At 40.2% G+C, this 18030-nt stretch overlaps 1 protein-coding gene and 1 pseudogene across 1 annotated transcript in view; both read right to left on the bottom strand.

Annotated features, from left to right (window-relative positions):
• STARD9 (StAR related lipid transfer domain containing 9) overlaps positions 1–18030 on the bottom strand; it is a 152577-nt gene that overhangs the window by 97581 nt on the left and 36966 nt on the right.
• Positions 11283–13081, bottom strand: LOC102161038 (annotated as a pseudogene).

Here is an 18030-nt window from a genome sequence, read left to right on the forward strand (position 1 = left end):
CATTGAGCCACAATGGGAACTCCATAAATTCTGTAATATATTCTTTTTTTTGCTTCTCAGGGCCGCACCCACGACACATAGAGGTTCCCAGGCTAGGGGTCGAATCAGAGCTGCCAGCCTACACCACCACAGGATCTGAGTCACGTCTGTGACCTACACCACAGCTCATGACAGTGCTGGATCCTTAACCCACTGAGCAAGGCAACAGATCAATCCTGTAACCTCATGGTTCCTAGTTGGATTCTTTTCCACTGTGCCATGACGGGAATGCCTATAATATACTATATTTAAATGAATTTTAAATGTTATGTATCTCCCTTAGTCTATACTCCTATTGTTAAAATAAAAGGATTCTAAGAGGAGTCCCCTGGTGGCTCGGTGGACTAAAGATTAGGCGTGGTCACTTCAGTTGCTCTGGTTACGACTTAAGTAACACTGCATTTAATGAAGTAATAGAAAATATCTTTACTTATAAGGATTAGCATCTGAGTATCACTCTGAGAATTATTCTTATAATGTTCTATTACATAAATAAATATCTTTAAAATAGGGGAAAAAAAAACAGAAAATGCTGATAAAAATATTCCCACCATTTAGAGATAACCATTGTTAACATTTTGGTGTATGTAGTTCACTCTTTCAGACTTTTGCTATATTCCTGATAATACCTAATATCCCTTTCAGGTCTTAAATTCTGATATAAATATAGTAACTAAGAATACTTGTCTGGGAGTTCCCTCTGTGGCTCAGCGGAAACAAATCTGCCTAGTATCCATGAGGATGTGGGTTCAATCCCTGGCCTTGCTCAGAGAGTTAAGGATCCAGCATTGCCATGAGCTGTGGTGTAGGTCATGGACTCGGCTTGGATCTCATGTTGCTGTGGCTGTGGTGTAGGCCAGCAGCTACAGCTCTGATTGGACCCCTAGCCTGGGAACCTCCATATACCATGGGTGTGGCCCTAAAAAGACAAAAAAAATAAAAAATTTTAAAAAAAAGAATATTTGTCCTAAGTCAACTGTATTTCAATAAAATTTATTGAAAAAAAAGAACACTTGAATGAGGAAATAAGCCCAATTATTTTTATTTTTTGTTTTACTCTAGTTATTTATGGTACTCATAAGCATAGTTTCACCAATATTTATACTTAAATAACTTAATGTTTTTATTTTAACTTGAAATGTCTACTTAATTTCTCATTGGGAAAGCATGCTTCAGCTCTACCTCTCAGGCATACAAATCTATCTAAGCCACACTGTCCACTTGGCAGTAGCTTATTATAAGTGCATGAAACCTACCTAGGAAGAAAAAGAAGGCCTCATCTGTGCCAGCTTTGCAAAACAGCCCCACAAATTATCAGGAAATACTATTCACTCATCATAAACATCAAGCTGGTCCCTCAATGCTACTCTGAGTCATTCATCTTTGGGTCTGTGCTCAGCATAAATCTTCAGAGTCCCTTCCCACTAAAAGCTTGCCTAGGAGTTAATCAACATCATTTGGGTCCTATTTCTGGTCTTTTGAAGCAGATTTAAAACAAAAACAAAAACAAAAACAAAAAAACAGGCAACAGGCTATATATATTTGACTGACAGATAAAACTAGATTTCCTATTTGCCTTTTCCATTTTATACTCTGAACTACAGATAAATTTATTTCCCATATTTATTCATATCATATATATCCATGCACTGCATACCATGGAAATTGTTGTTTAAACAGTTTCCAAGGAACAGGAGGAGAAAGAAACTACAACAAAATTTTGAAATGCAGGTAAACATGAATAAGGTCAACTGAAACCTATGTCATACCTAAGGAAGAGAGAGAAGAAAGAATCGTTGTTCAGGGCTGGGGAAGTAAGGGGGGCAGGGGAACAGTCTTGAGATATGCAGGTCCCAGAACTGGGGCAGGAAGTTATTTATTAAATCCATAACAGGGACCTAGCACTGAATAGAGTGCATTGGGAGATTTGAAAGATATTTAAAACACTGTCTTGATCTACAATGAGCCTATCTAAACGACAATGAAAACATAACCATATGAAACTATGGGATGCAGCAAAAAGTTCTTAGAGGGAAGTTCGAAGTGATACAGGAAATTAAAAAAAAACTCAAATAAACAATCTAACCCAACCCCTAAAAGAAGTAGAAAAAAAGAACAAACAAACCTAAAGTCAGTAGAAGGAAGGAAATAATGAAGATCAGAGAGGAAATAGAGATTAAAAAATACTACAAAAAAAATCAATAAAACCAAAAGCTAGTTCTTTGAAAGGGTAAACAACTTACAAACCTCTGGCAATGCTCACCAATAAGAAAACAGGGAATAACCAAATAAACAAAGCAAGAAATGAAAGAGGAGAAAACACAACTGATAACACAGAAGAAAAAATCTTAAGAGAATATTATGAACAATTTACATGCCAACAAATTTGATAGAGGAAATGGTCAAGTTTCTAGAAACACATAGCCCACCAAAATTGAATCAAAAAGAAACAAACAACTTGAACAGACCAATCACTAGAAGTGAAATAGAATATGTAATTTTAAAATAAAAGAAAAAAAAATCCCTGCAAACAAAAGTCAATGACCAAATACCTTCACAGGCAAAGTCTACCAAACATATACCAATTTTTCTGAAACTCTCCTAAAAGACTGAAGAGGAAGGAACACTCCCAAAGACATTGTATGAAGTCATAATCACCGTGATACCAAAACCAGGCACTACCAAAAAAGAAAATTACAGGCCAATATCCTTCATGAATATAGATGTAAAAATTCTCAATAGGAGTTCCTATTGTGATGCAGGGGAAATGAATACAACTAGTATCCATGAGGATGAGGGTTTGATCCCTGGCCTGGTTCAGTGGTGTAGGGATCTGGCGTTACTATGAGTTGTGGTGTAGGTCTCAGGTGCAGCTCAGATCCCACATTGCTGTGGTTCTGGTGTAGGCCGGCAGCTGCAGCTCCAATTCGACCCCTAGCCTGGGTACTTCCATATGCCATCCATGAACCCCAAAAAGGAAAAAAAGTAAATTAATTAATTAAAATTCTCAGTAAAATGTTAGCAAACCAAATCCAACAACATGTAAAAAATATCATACACCTCAACCTAGTTTGATTCATCCCAGGGTCACAAGGATGATTCAACATATGCAAATCAATATGATACAGCATGTCAACAAAAGACAAAAACCACATTATCGTTTTAATACATGCAGAAAAAACATGTGATAAAATTCAACATCAATTCATAATAAAAACCTTTAAGACAGTGGATATAAAGGGTACATACCACAACATAATAAAAGCTATTTATGACATACTCACAGTAAATATAATACTCAGTGGTGAAAAGCTGAAAACCTGCCCATTAAAATCTGGAACAAGACAAGGATGCCCACTCTCACCATTTCTATTCATCATAATATTCAAAGTCCTAGCCACAGCAATCAGTAGAAATAAATAAAAGGTATTCAAATTGTTAGAGAAGAAGTAAAACTGTCATTATCTGCAGATGACATGATACTATATACAGAAAAACCCTAAAGACTCCACACAAAAACTACAAGAACTGATAATTGAATTCAGCAAGGTAGCCAGATACAAGATTAACATACAGAAATTGGTTGCATTTCTCTATGCTAACAATGAAATAACAGAAAGGGAATGTAAACAAACAATCCCTTTTGAAATTGCATTTTAAAAAACCCCAAAAAATTAGGAATACACCTCACCAAAGTGGTAAATGACTTATATGCTGAGAACTATAAAACATTAATAAAGGAAACTGAAGCTGATTCAAAGAAATACTGTACTCTTGGATTGGAAGAATTAACATTGTTAAAATGGGCATGCAGTCCAAACAATATACAAATTTAATGCAATCCATATCAAATTACCCATGACATTTTTCACAGAACCATAACCAATAATCTAAAATTTATACGGAACCACAAAAGACATAAAATTGCCAAAGCAATCCTGAGGAAAAAGAACAAAGCAGGAGGCATAAATCTCCCAGATTTCACACAATACTACAAAGCTACAGTAACCAAAACAGCATGCTATTGGCACCAAAAATATATATATATGGATCAATGGAACAGAATGGAGCTCAGAAATAAACCCACACACCTATGGTCAATTAATCTTCTACAAAGAAGGCCTGAATATACAATGCGGAAATGTCAGTCTCTTCAGCAAGTGGTGTTGGGAAAGTTGGACAGCCATATACAAATCAATGAAGCTAGAATACCCCCTTGCATCATACAAAACAAACAACCCTCAAAATGGCTCAAAGACTTAAACATAAAACTTGACCCCATAAAACTCCTAGAAGAGAACACAGGCAAAACATCTTCTGATATAAATTGTAGCAAAGTTTTCTGCTAAGAGTTTTATGGTTTTCTAGCCTTAAATTTAGGTCTTTAATTTATTTTGGGTTTATTTTAGTATATGATGTGAAAAAAAAAATTCTAATTTCATTCTTTTACATGTGTTTGTTCAGCTTCCCAACACCACTTACTGAAGAGACTGTCCTTTCCCTACTGCATATTCTTACCTCCTTTGTCATCAATTAACCATAAATGTGTGAGTTTATTTGGGAGCTCTTTATTCTGTTCCATTGATTTATGTGGCTGATTTCTCGACCAGTACCATACTGTTTCAATCATTTAGGTTTGTAGTATTGTCAGTCATCAGGGGGCATGATACCTCAAAATCTGTTCTTCTTTCTTAAGATTGCTTTGGCTGGAGTTCCCGTCATGGTGCAGTGGTTAACGAATCCACCTAGAAACCATCAGGTTGCGGGTTCGATCCCTGCCCTTGCTCAGTGGGTTAACGATCCAGCGTTGCCGTAAGCTGTGGTGTAGGTTGCAGACACAGCTCAGCTGTGGTGCAGGCTGCAGACCTGGCTCAGATCCTGCATTGCTGTGGCTCTGGTGTAGGCTGGAGGCTACAGCTCCGATTGGACCCCTAGCCTGGGAACTTCCATATGCTGTGGGAGTGGTCCTAGAAAAGACAAAAAAACAAACAAACAAAAAAATTGCTTTGGCTTTGGGGAGTCTTTTTTGTTTCCATACATATTTTAGAAAGATTTATTCTATGGAGTTCCCGTCGTGGCGCAGTGGTTAACGAATCCGATTAGGAACCATTATGTTGTGGGTTCGATCCCTGCCCTTGCTCAGTGGGTTAACAATCCAGCATTGCCGTGAGCTGTGGTGTAGGTTGCAGACTCGGCTCGGATCCCACGTTGCTGTGGCTCTGGCATAGGCTGGTGGCTACAGCTCCGATTCAACCCCTAGCCTGGGAACTCCATATGCCACAGGAGCGGCCCAAGAAATGGCAAAAAGACAAAAAAAAAAAAAAGAAGATTTATTCTAGTTCTATGAAAATGCCTTTAGTATTGTGACAGGAATTGCATTGAATCTGTAGATTGCCTTGGGTAGTAAGGAAATTTTTGATAATCTTAATTCTTCCAACCCATGAACATGTATAACTTTCCACCTATTTGTGTTGTCCTCAATTTCTTTCATCACTGTCTTAGTTTTCCAAGTACAGGTCTTTTACCTTCTAAGTTAGATTTTTTTTCCCCTAGTTTCATTCTTTTTGATGTGACGGTAAATAAGATTTTTCTAAATTTCTCTTTCTGATAGTTTGCTGTTAGCATACAAAATGCCACAGATTTCTGTATATTAATTTTGTATCCTTTAACTTTACCAAATTTACTGATGAGTTCAAGTAGTTTTTTGGTGGCATCTTTAGGATTTTTTTTTTTTTTTTTGTCTTTTGTTGTTGTTGTTGTTGTTGTTGTTGCTATTTCTTGGGCCACTCCCGCGGCATATGAAGGTTCCCAGGCTAGGGGTTGAATCAGAGCTGTAGCCACCGGCCTACGCCAGAGCCACAGCAACACAGGATCCAAGCCGCGTCTGCAACCTACACCACAGCTCACGGCAACGCCGGATCGTTAACCCACTGAGCAAGGGCAGGGACCGAACCTGCAACCTCATGGTTCCTAGTCGGATTCGTTAACCACTGCGCCACGACAGGAACTCCATCTTTAGGATTTTTCTTTGTTTGCTTTTTACAGCTGCACCTGCAGCATATGGAAGTTCTCAGGCTAAGGGATTGAATTGGAGCTACAACTGATATCTACACCAAAGCCACAGCAATATCAGATGCAAGCCACATCTGTGACAGCTTGTGGCAACACCAGAACCTCAACTCCTGAGGTAGACCAGGGATTGAAGCTGCATCCTCACGACACTATGTCAGGTTCTTAACCTGCTAGGCCACAACAGGAACTTTAGAATTTTTCTATGTATAGTATCACGTCATCTGCAATAGTGACAGTTTTATTTCTTCCTTTCCAATTTGGATTCCTTTTATTTCTTTTTCTTGTCTGATTGCTGTGGCTAGGATTTCCAATACTATGTTGAATAAAAGTGGCAAGAGTGAGCCGATCTCAGAGGAAATGTTTTCAGGTTTTCATTATTGAGCACGATGTTAGCTGCAGGCTTGTCATATGCAGCCTTTATTACACTGAGGTATGTTTCTTCTATACCTGCTTTGTGGAAAGTTTTTATCATAAGTGGATGCTGAATTTGGTTACAAGCTTTTTTCTGCATGTGCTGAAATGACCATATTTTTATTCACACATTTTTTTTTTGCTGACTTTCTCCACATCTTCCTTTAGTTCCTTTTCCATTTTTAAGACAGTTAAAACTCTATGTCTAATACATCTGCCTTTAGATCCTTTTCAGGGGTGGTTTCTATTGATTATTTTTTTTCCTTTGCATGGGCCATAATTTCATGTTTCTTTGTGTGCCTTGTGATTTTTTTTGTTGTTGAAAACTGGAGATTTGAACCAAACTATGGAGTCACTCTGGAAATCAGATTATTCCCTTTCTCCATGGTATGTTTTTTGTTATTCTTTTTTTTAAAATTGTTTTTGTGTTTTGATTGTTGTAGGCTGTCTTTGTGCTGAGCATCAGATAGAGGTATAAAACTAAAGCATTCTCAAGTCCTTTCTGAGCCTTTCCCTGGGCATATGTGGTCGCTTTCTAATTTTCCTGTATATTTTGTTGTTTTTAAATGTCCCAGTCTTAAATGTCTGGCTCTCACAAGGGGAAAAGAGAAAAATGAAGTGGGGTGGTAGAGGGGAAAAGGGGTTTTGGCTCTTTAAAGCCCTGGAAATCACTTGGTAGGATGGGAGGGACGTGAAGTACTGCAACGACAGCCACCTACTTCTTTGTCTACATTTCTGTAGTCAGATACAACAATTAGCAATCAGAACAGATTCCTGATATTTGGAAATCAGGTCCCATTTTGCCCACCCTGACTTCTGCAAGCCATGTGTAAGATGCTCCAGGACTAGTGCACAGTTGCAGGCCACTTGGCTAGAGAAAGAGAATGGGTAGCTGCTACTGTGCTGAGAGCTGAAATTGAAATTAACTTCAATTTATCCTCCAAGTCTTCTTTGGAAGTGGCAAGTCATTCAATAGATTCCAGAGTTCCAAAACAGTTATTTTAGACATATTCTTCCAATGCAATTGTTATCTAGGTGGGAAGACAGATTCCTGTGTGCATGTGTGCATGTGCTTTTTAGGGCCACATCTGCAACATATGGAGGTTCCCAGCCTAGGTGTCAAATCGGAGCTACAGCCACCAGCCGCAGCCACAGCCACACCAGATCCGAGCAGCATCTGTGACCTACACCACAGCTCACAGCAATGCTGGATCTGTAACCTACTGAGCGAGGCCAGGGATCAAACATACAACCTCATGGTTCCTAGTCAGATTCGTTTCTGGTGCACCACGAAGGGAACTCCGGATATACAGTTTTTTGTTTTTATGGAAATAGACACATATAATACACATCAACCTGCAACTTTCTTTTTATCACATAACATAACATGTACATACAGGTTATTTCTCATAGATATAACTCTTCCTTTTTTCATGCATAGACTTACAGCCATAGTTACTTAATTTAAAATAACTGGGATAGCATTCATGCTGTGGGGGGGGGGTGGATGCTTTATTTCCTTTTACTTTGCTACCCTTATTTTCCCTTCCTCTTCACCTTCCTCATACATTAACCCCCTGCTGTGGGGAACATGTTAACAACTGGCATTTCTTCTTCTTCCCATGGTCATAATCTTAAGTGCACCCATACTCACTCACATATTTATGGGTTTTGTTCACTTCTTTTAAAATGAGATGTTATCATACACCTTTTCTCAGTCAGCACCATCTCACGGAAATTCTTCTAAGTCATCTGCAATATATTCCATGGTATAAATGCCCCAAAATTGAGTCAACCATTCCCCTATAGATGAGCAATCATTTGTTTCTACTATTCTATGCCTACTCACAATGGTTCAATAAATATCCTTGACCATGTATCCTGACGTATTGTTGTTTTCATTTTCAGGTCAGGAATGGAATCGGTAGGTCAAAGGATTAAAATATTTCTTATTTTCATAAATATTGACAGACTGTTTTCCCAAAAGCTTATAATAATTTACATTTCTACTGACAATGATAGAACCCTTTTCTCCATATTCCCACCAGCAATCTTTTTAACTGCTCTTAGTTTGAACAATAAAACTCCTATCTCATTGTTACTGTAATAACAGTGAGTTTGAACTCATCATTCTTTTTTTGGCAGAGGTGGCCATTTGAATTTGCTTTCTTCTGAAGGGTCTATTCATATTTTTCACCTGTTTTTTCGATTGGATAGTTTTGTTGTTGTTGTTGCTGTTGTTGTTGTTGTTTTTGTCAATATGAAAGACTTCTGGAGTTCCCATCGTGGCGCAGCAGAAACAAATCCAACTAGGAACCATGAGCTTGTGGGTTCGATCCCTGACCTCACTCAGTGGGTTAAGGATCTGGCTTTGCCATGAGCTGTGGTGTAGGTCACAGATACAGGTTGGATCCAGAATTGATATGGCTGTGGTGTAGGCTGGCAGCTATAGCTCCCATTCAACTCCTAGCCTGGGAACCTCCATGTGCCATGAGTGAAGCCATAAAAAAAAGAAACAAAGAAAGAAAGACTTCTTAGTATATTATAAACATTGGCCCTTTATCTGCCATATGCATTGAAAATACTTTCTCCCTAATCTATTAACTTTTTTCTAGGTTAAAAGACTATTTTTTTTTTTAAGCAGTTTTAGGTTTACAGAAAAATTGAGTTCCCGTCGTGGCTCAGTGGTTAACAAATCTGACTAGGGACCATGAGGTTGCGGGTTTGATCAGTAGGTTAAGGACTGGGCGTTGCGTGAGCTGTGTTGTAGATCGCAGACGCGGCTCAGATCCCACGTTGCCTTCAGCCTCTTTTCCTCTCTTGAGTTTCCCGTATTACTAACATCTTGCATTACGGTGCTACATGTGTTACAATTGATGAGCCAATATTGATATACTATTACTAACTAAAGTTCATAGTTGACAATAAGGCTTTTTGTTTTTCACAGTTCTTTGAATTTTTACAAGTATATAATGCCATGCAACCACTATGGTATCATAAAAAATAATTTTACTGCCTTAAAAACATCCCCTATAATCTACCTAGATATCCCTTGTTCCCTCCCCATGAAACCTCGGCAACCACTGTTCTTTTTATTGTCTCCATTGCCTTGCCTTTCTCAGAGAGTCATATAGTTGGAATCATGCACATTGGCTCTTTTCCCTTAGTAATACGCATTAAGTTTCCTCCATGGTTTTTTTTTTTTTTTTCCGTGACTTGATACCTCATTTCTTTGCAATGCTGAGTAATATTCCATCATCTGGATGTACCATCATTTACACATTTAGGTACTGAAAGATACATTGTTTGCTTCCAAATTTTGGCAAATATGAATAAAGGTGCTATAAATATTTTGAGCATAGATTTTTGTGTGCATATAGTTTTCAACTTCTTTGGGTATATACCAAGAAGTGTGACTGATCAATGCCAACTTTCCCCTCATCTTGGATTCTCCCAAGAATCCATCCATTCCAACCCTTGCCTGTAAGTATTTCAAAGTATAAAGTCCAACTTCCTCTGTTAGAACTGCAGCAAAGCCTGAGGCCTCTCCTGAACGCTCTCTAGATCCTGACTGTCTGCTGACTCATAGCTACCACTGCCGTTTTTTTCCTAATTCTTGAAATAAAGAAAGGGGTGACATTTAATCTTTATTTCCAGGACACTGCAAGGTATGAAATTCCACACAGAAATAAGAAACCCACTGAGAAAAGCCATTTACAGTGACCATTTACAGTCCTGATGGGGAGACAGCTATTTTTCAGTTTTTCTGGAGGAATGTCAAGTCCTCTTTCCTTAAGACAAATGAACCTGTGCCTAGAGAGCAACTTTGAAGTTAACAATGATGCCAGATTTGGAAGAATTCTAGAGACTCATTGAAAGGAGAAACTTCATATATAGTATATACAGTTTAGAACTGTTCAAGTACAGTTTCCTTATAAAAGTGCTACAGGAGCTCCCACTGTGGTGAAATGGGATCCGCAGCATCTTGGGAGCACTGGGACACAGGTTCGATTGCCCACCCGGCACAGTGAGTTATGGATCCGGCATTGCCACAGCTGTGGCTTAGATATGATCACTGGCCTGGGAGCTCCACATGCCACGGGGCAGTCAAAAAAAAAAAAAAGGTGCTACAACAACAAATCACATTTAAAGAGTTCTCAGTAGAGAAATAGACAAACCACACAGTACATGTTTAGTATAACAAATTCATGCCTCAGCTGTACAGCCTAAAAGTTAATGGTCCCAGGAATGCCATCCTGAACTTGGAACAGCTTTCAGAGGTAGTTTCTGGAATAATATTTTGATATTCTTCTTCCTCTATGGTAAACATTTCTCAATCAAGCTTAATGAAGCTTTGTATACAGACTCATTTTCACAGTTTTATAAAGATTTTATTTTGTCCAAACTACTATATTCTTTAGTTACACCAAGTGTCTCAGTTCCACCTAGCTTCTCAGCAGCCTGGAAGATATCCGAAATGGCATCCAGAATAACCAGGGTAATTTTACTATTGTTTATAGCTAAGAGGTTCATGAACGATTCTGTTATGCCACAATAAACGATCTGTTACATGATCTATTCAACTGTTCCACCACTTTTATAGTCAGTCACAGGCCAAAGAGCTTCCTTTTGTGTCTTAGTCTGCCTTTGCAAGAATGCCTAAGAGGAATGGGACTAATCCATGATTCACAACTTGCTGTATCTAGTGCTGGCAGCCAGCTACAATATTTAACATTGTCCACATATCTGCTAATAGTTCTGGAGCATCATGATGCAAAGGACAAACTTAAGTAGGAAGAATTTGCTCAACAGCCTCTAAGAGGGGTGCACAACTCTTGTTGCAACCAAAGTCTGAAAGTGTCCAGGTAAGGTGTTACAAGTACCCACATGCTGGGAGTTCCCGTTGTGGCGCAGTGGTTAACGAATCTGACTAGGAACCATGAGGTCGCGGGTTCGGTCCCTGCCCTTGCTCAGTGGGTTAACGATCCGGCGTTGCCGTGAGCTGTGGTGTAGGCTGCAGACGCGGCTCGGATCCCGCGTTGCTGTGGCTCTGGTGTAGGCCGGTGGCTACAGCTCCGATTCAACCCCTAACCTGGGAACCTCCATATGCCGCGGAAGCGGCCCAAGAGATAGCAACAACAACAACAACAACAACAAAAAAAAAGACAAAAAAAAAAAAAAAAAAACAAGTACCCACATGCTAAAGATGAAATGTTAAGAACTGCAAGAAGACTCACTAGTGGATCAACCACACCATACTTAATAACCAAGTCTTAGAAAAATGAACCATCACCTGCAGTGTTTCCTAGAGCACATACAGCTTCTTCACTGATGTAGTAAGCATGGAAATACCAACAGAGGAATGAATGCTGGGACAGCACCTCCATCTACCATGACCCCAGTCTGTTCTCATGTCCTGGAAGCAATGTTAGTGAGCACCCAAGCAAATTCACACTGAACAGGACTACATTCAGTTCTGCCCAAGAAGGACATAAATTTTGGAATTAAACCAGCCTAGATGATGTTGTCTGTGGGGGGCTGTTTTGCCTAGAGGGCAGTTTCCCAGCAGCTTGAGTAACCTGGAGCTGGCTGTCCAAACTGTTGCTAAGAATGCCTTAGACAGTGTCATCAACAGACCAATTTACAGCACTCTATTCCAGTTTCTCGGCGGTGGAGAAGCAGCAGCACCAGTAAACAAGCTTACAGCTTTCCTTTTCAGCACCTGGTCATCCTTCCTAGCTTTCCTCAGCTCCACATTAACTTGTATTCCTCATGGCCTCATTTCTATACTCTTGTGCCCCTTGTTCTTGAATCTGTTAAAGCAGGCAGCTGGTGAATTAGCATTCTCCTAGATGGACATGGTAATGAGAAAACAGTAGAAAGCTACAGACCTGGCTCAGGTTTCCACAGGAGGCTAAGCAAACCCTATAGCTTCTTAAGAAAATCTGGGGCTAGGAATGGAAGCAAGCTGAGTATTTCTCAGATTTCTAGATATTCTCTAAGGATGTGATTTCCCCTGACTCTACAACCTCCTGGCACACTGTGCCCCAAATGATCTTCCCCACCATCCTGTAAAACACTAGACATTCTCACCATGAGAGTAACGCATCTGAGTCAGCTGTAACTTCATAGTGCCCCCTATTAAAGGCACATGCTACTGGGAAGGATAGAGGGACACACTGTCATGAATAGAAAAGGGATTGGAGAAATCATTCTATGTGGGTAAGATCGTGATCAGGTATCAGAGAAAATAATAAGAGATAACAGTATGTAGCATTTATTACCTGCTAAGCACTCTTCTAAGTACGTTATATTTACTTACTCATTTAGTACTCCCAACAACTCTGAGGTAGGTATCATTATCCCCATTTTACAAATAGATTACTGAAGCACAGAGAGATAAAGAAACTAGCCCAGGATCTAGAGAAATCTGAGAAATAAACCATAATTTTTTGGGCATGACTACAACATGCAGAAGTTCCTGGACCAGGGATTGAACCCAAGCCACAACAGCAACAATATCAAATCCTAAAACCCTGGACCACCAGGGAACTCCAAACCATACTTCTTTTTTTTTTTTTTTATCTTTTTAGGGCCGCACCCACGACATATGGAGGTTCCCAGGCTAGGGGTTGAATCAGAGCTGTACGCGCTGGCCTACGTCACACCAACATCAGATCCAAGACATGCCTGCAACCTACACTAGAGCTCACAGCAACGCTGGATCCTTAACCCACTAAGTGATGCCAGAAATCAAACCTACGTCCTCATGGATGCTAGTCACATTTGTTTCCGCTGAGCCACAATGAGAACTCCAAAACCATACTAGGGCCGAACCCATGGCTTATGGAGGTTCCCAGGCTAGGGGTCGAATCAGAGCTGTAGCCGCTAGGCTACACAACCACAACAAGGTGGGATCCTTAACCATTGAGTGAGGCCAGGAAGTGAACCTACATCCTCATGGATACTAGTTAGATTTGTTTTCATTGAGCCACAAGGGGAACTCCTCCAAAACCATACTTTTAATCACTATACTTCACCACCTTTCATCTAGGAAGGAGATGGGGTGTTAAAGAGGAAAGTCTAGGGTCCCTCTGGTATCATACCCTAAAATATACCCTCTCTACTGAATGCAACTCTTTTAACACCTCTATTAAAAGATAAAAAGAGGAGTTCCCATCGTGGCGCAGGGGAAATGAATCTGACTAGGAACCATGAGGTTGCAGGTTCAATCCCTGGCCTTGCTCAGTGGGTTAAGGATCTGGCATTGCCGTGAGCTGTGGTGTAGGTTGAAGACACAGCTCCTATCCCGCATTGCTGTGGCTCTAGGGTAGGCCAGCGGCTACAGCTCAGATTTGACCCCTAGCCTGGGAACATCCATATGCCACGGGTACGGCTCTGGAAAAGACAAAAAGGCCAAAAAAAAAATTTTTTTAATTAATTTAAAATAAATAAGTAATAGAAATTTTCTAAAAGAAAAAAAGTAAAGAAAAAAAATTGCACATAGCAGCAAATACTCATATAGAGGTGATACACATACTCCCGACACAGAGAAACATAAACTCATATTCCCTGAAGGAATAAGGAGAACTGAGTTTTAAGATCACTAAAACACACATCTTTGTTTATACAAGATTTTGCTATTTCTAACAATGCTTTTTTTTTGCTAAGGAATGTTCCCATGGACAGCTGTCCAAGTGGTATGTGAGATCTGGTAGGTCCCATACGCAGCTTTCATACTCTCTGGATATGAGCAAGGAATTCATAGCCAGATAGATGGGTATGTAGCTCTAATGCTTCCCTTCTCCCTGCAAAAAGATGGATTCTATAGACAGGATCCTGTGAGAAAAGATGAAAGATGGATTTACTGGAATAGAATCTGAAGACTCCTGCCATTCCCACAATCACTTCTAAAAAGCCAACCACGAGTGATTCCTTGATCCTAATTTGCCATGTTTTGTCATTTAACCCTGTTTACCAGGCCCCATATGACCAGACCCCAAGCAAAGCAAGCATATTCATATAGGCAAAAGAGAGGCTGTCAACCATTATTAGATGACCCCAAAGAGGAATGCTCATAAGGTTATGGCAAATTGGATAAAGATCAACAGACAGGATCAAATCTCTTGGGGAGCTCTGAATGGGAGAGAGGGAGCTGCCGTTGGCCTCCTACAGTTACTGCTGAATTCTGAGCAGTAATGAATAATGTTCCACTGTCATGTGGGCTGGCTGTGTGACTGCAGTTTCCAGCTTCCTATTTCCTCACATAGCCTCACGTTCATGACCCATCACATGAGACAACCTGATCACCACCCTTCCATGCAGCTTGAAAAAGCCCGATCATGATGGCAAATTCAATTGTCAACAGCAACGAGCACAAAGGAGAATCACTGAGCAGCAGTCACATGACAAGTGTACTTGTTAGCAGTTTGCCCAGCAGCTGGTCGGCACAGAGACAATGAGGACAGGACCATGGAAAATAGTCTGATTAACAGGGGCAAGGAAGTCTTTGTTTATTCACAGGCAGAATCCAGGAGGGATAAGCTGTTTCACTGCCCTCAGGAGAGGATATAAGATAAAGGGACATTGCAGACCCAGGAGAACACCTTCATTCCATCAGACAGAATTTCCAAGAGCTAGGGTATCTGTAACAATTGAGGCAAATCATCTGGAAATCTTTCCATTCCTAATAATTAAAGAACTATAAGACAGGGGTTAGCAAAGTTTTTCTATTAAGAGCCAAATAGCAAATATTTTAGGCTTTGTGGGCCATATGGTCTCTGTCACAACTACCCAACTCTAGCTTTGCAGTAAAAAGCATCCATAAACATTACATAAACAAGTGGGCATGGCTATATTCCAGTAAAACTCTACTAAATCAGGCAGTGCCCAGCTTTGGCCGACGGACCATAGTTTGTCATCCCTAGCTGTAGGGCAAAAGCCCTTTTAAGAGCCAACATCTTCAAAAATAGTTTTGAAGTTTGTGGGTTCCAAAAGGAAAAGAAAAAAGAAGCAAAATTAAAAAGTCCTGCATACATGAACAGCCTTCTGAAATATACTAAAATAATTTATCATCAAAAATAAAGTGGAAATACATGGATAGATCACCTTGACCTATTTTCTTACTGTAACTGATATTGTACCAAAGTTAAAGTCACTCAATAAGCTCAACATCGAAGAGACATCAGTCAGAACAAGCATAGCTGAGTTACAGAAGCAAATCCCCAAAGCATAGTGGCTTAAAACAACAGACATTTATTTTTGGCTCATGCTTCGTGTGGTCAGCAGAGAGTCTTGATGGTTGCAGCTTCTCTGATAGAACTACAGATCTCCAGCGTTACTTATCTTGGTGCCAGAAGGAAAGAGGGCTTTGGAAGATTATGCTCCTGCAACTGAAAGCTCCGACATCATGTCTCCCTAAAATATACTAGACAGAGTTCATCATATGGCCTCACCTCACACAATGAGACCAGGAAGGGAAATTCTAACATGCAAGAGGAGATGAAGAGCCATGAATATTTAGTGAGCAGTATGAATGACTATCATAGTGAAGCCTCAGCCACTTTTACCTCAATGATCATAAAATGAAACTTTCTTATTAAAAAAACATTTCTGATACATTGGTTAGTGAGAAAGTAAGTCAACGTCATTTACATTAAAACTTCAAATTGGAGTTCCCATTGTGGCTCAGTGGGTTAAGGACCCCACACTGCTTCTGTGAGGATGTGGATTCAATCCCTGACGTTGCTCAGTGGGTTGCCACAGGCTGCAGCATAGGCTGTGGCTGTAGCTCTAATTTGACCTCTGGCCTGGGAACATCTATGTGCCACAAGTGTATCCATGAAAAGAAAAAAAAAAAAAAAAAAGCTTCAAATTGTTTGATTTAGTCTTCTTTAGTGTCTAAGGATTTCATTCTTTTTTTTTTTTTCCTTTTAGGGCCACATCTGTGGCATATGGATGTTCCCAGGCTAGGAGTCGAATCAGATCTGCAGTGGACTGCTTCCACCACAGCCACAGCAATGCCAGATCCAAGCTGCGCCTGGACCTATGCTGCAAGTCTTGGCAATGCCAGATTCTTAACCCACTGAGTAAGGCCAGGAACTGAACCTGCATCTTCATGGATACTAGTTCGGTTCTTAACCCACTGAGCCACAATGGGAACACCTATGTCTAAGGATTTTGCAATAGCAGGACCTGGGGTCAAAATTATGAGTATCAATTCTTGATGTCCACATTGATAGATGCAGAAAATACAGGAGACAGTGTTTACTGACTATGGGACGTAATCAGTAACTGCACGGGGGGCAGGGCTCATCCAGGAAGTTTGGGAGACAGGATACACAGAGCAGTTTTGCCACAGCCCACTCTGGGACCAGGATGTATTTCATCACTCCTTAGTTCCCTACTGCAGTCTTCTGGATCAGCTCTGATGGTATAGGCAGGTGCTGTTAATGTTCTATGCCTATACACATTTGCACTCTTTTATCATTTTCATGCACACCAGGCAGTTAGTGTGCTTTAACTTCCAAAAGTCAGCATCTGTGTCCCTCTGTTTCTTTTTTTGGAGGACTGCCCTCAGGTTACTGGAATTCCTTTTGAGAGCCAGATGTTTTTAGGAGGCAGTCTTTACCAGTGATTGATGAGTGCAGGAAAACTCAATACATTCTCAGTTAGGGAAACTCTATACTCTGTCTTCAGAGCACCTCTGCAGAGCTGCTTGGCGTCCTCCTTCCCTTGCTGCTCTCATTTCCCCACCCAACCTACCACTTGTTTCCCAGCAATACGTCCAGATAAATGACTTTCCCATAATTCTTTATCTCAAGGCCTGTTACTAAGGAAGCCAGACTGGAAACAGCCCAGCCATAGCTCCAGGATGGAAAGGCTACGCAGTGCTACAACAGACAGGGGCCAGGATTTGGACAAAGAACACTCCAAAGTTCCAGCTCTACAACTTATTGGATCACAGCAGTCTTTATCAACCCTTCTAAAATGTAGAAATAATGGTACATACCACAACAATTTTGTGGCAAATACATGCAATGATGACAATACACATGAAAGCACTTTGAAACGAGAACACTACACTGCAAAGTTAGCTCATTTAAGACAGGTGTTTCTCAACTTCTAATCCCTCCCCCAATATGTAATTTGACTATGCTCCCACCTGTCTACAAATAGAAACAAACAGGAAGCAGCGGTTCTTAGAGTTTAGCATACATCATAATCACCTGGAGGACTGTTGAAAAAAGTTTGATGGGCCTTACCCCCAGAATTTTTGATTCAATAGGTATGGGGTAGAGCCATGAATCTGCATTTCTAACAACTTCCCAGGTAGTCTTAACGCTGTTAATTTGGAGACCTTATTTTGAGAAGGAAAACATCAGCCACCTGCATAGGATGAAACTGATAGAAGCTTTCAGTAGTTCTACCTCACCACAGAGGGGATCTCTAGGAGACAAAGACTAAGCTTTAAAAAAAAAACTCATTGTGGGAGTTCCCACTGCAGCT

Source organism: Sus scrofa, chromosome 1 (genome assembly GCF_000003025.6).
Source record: "Sus scrofa isolate TJ Tabasco breed Duroc chromosome 1, Sscrofa11.1, whole genome shotgun sequence".
NCBI lineage: Eukaryota > Metazoa > Chordata > Mammalia > Artiodactyla > Suidae > Sus > Sus scrofa.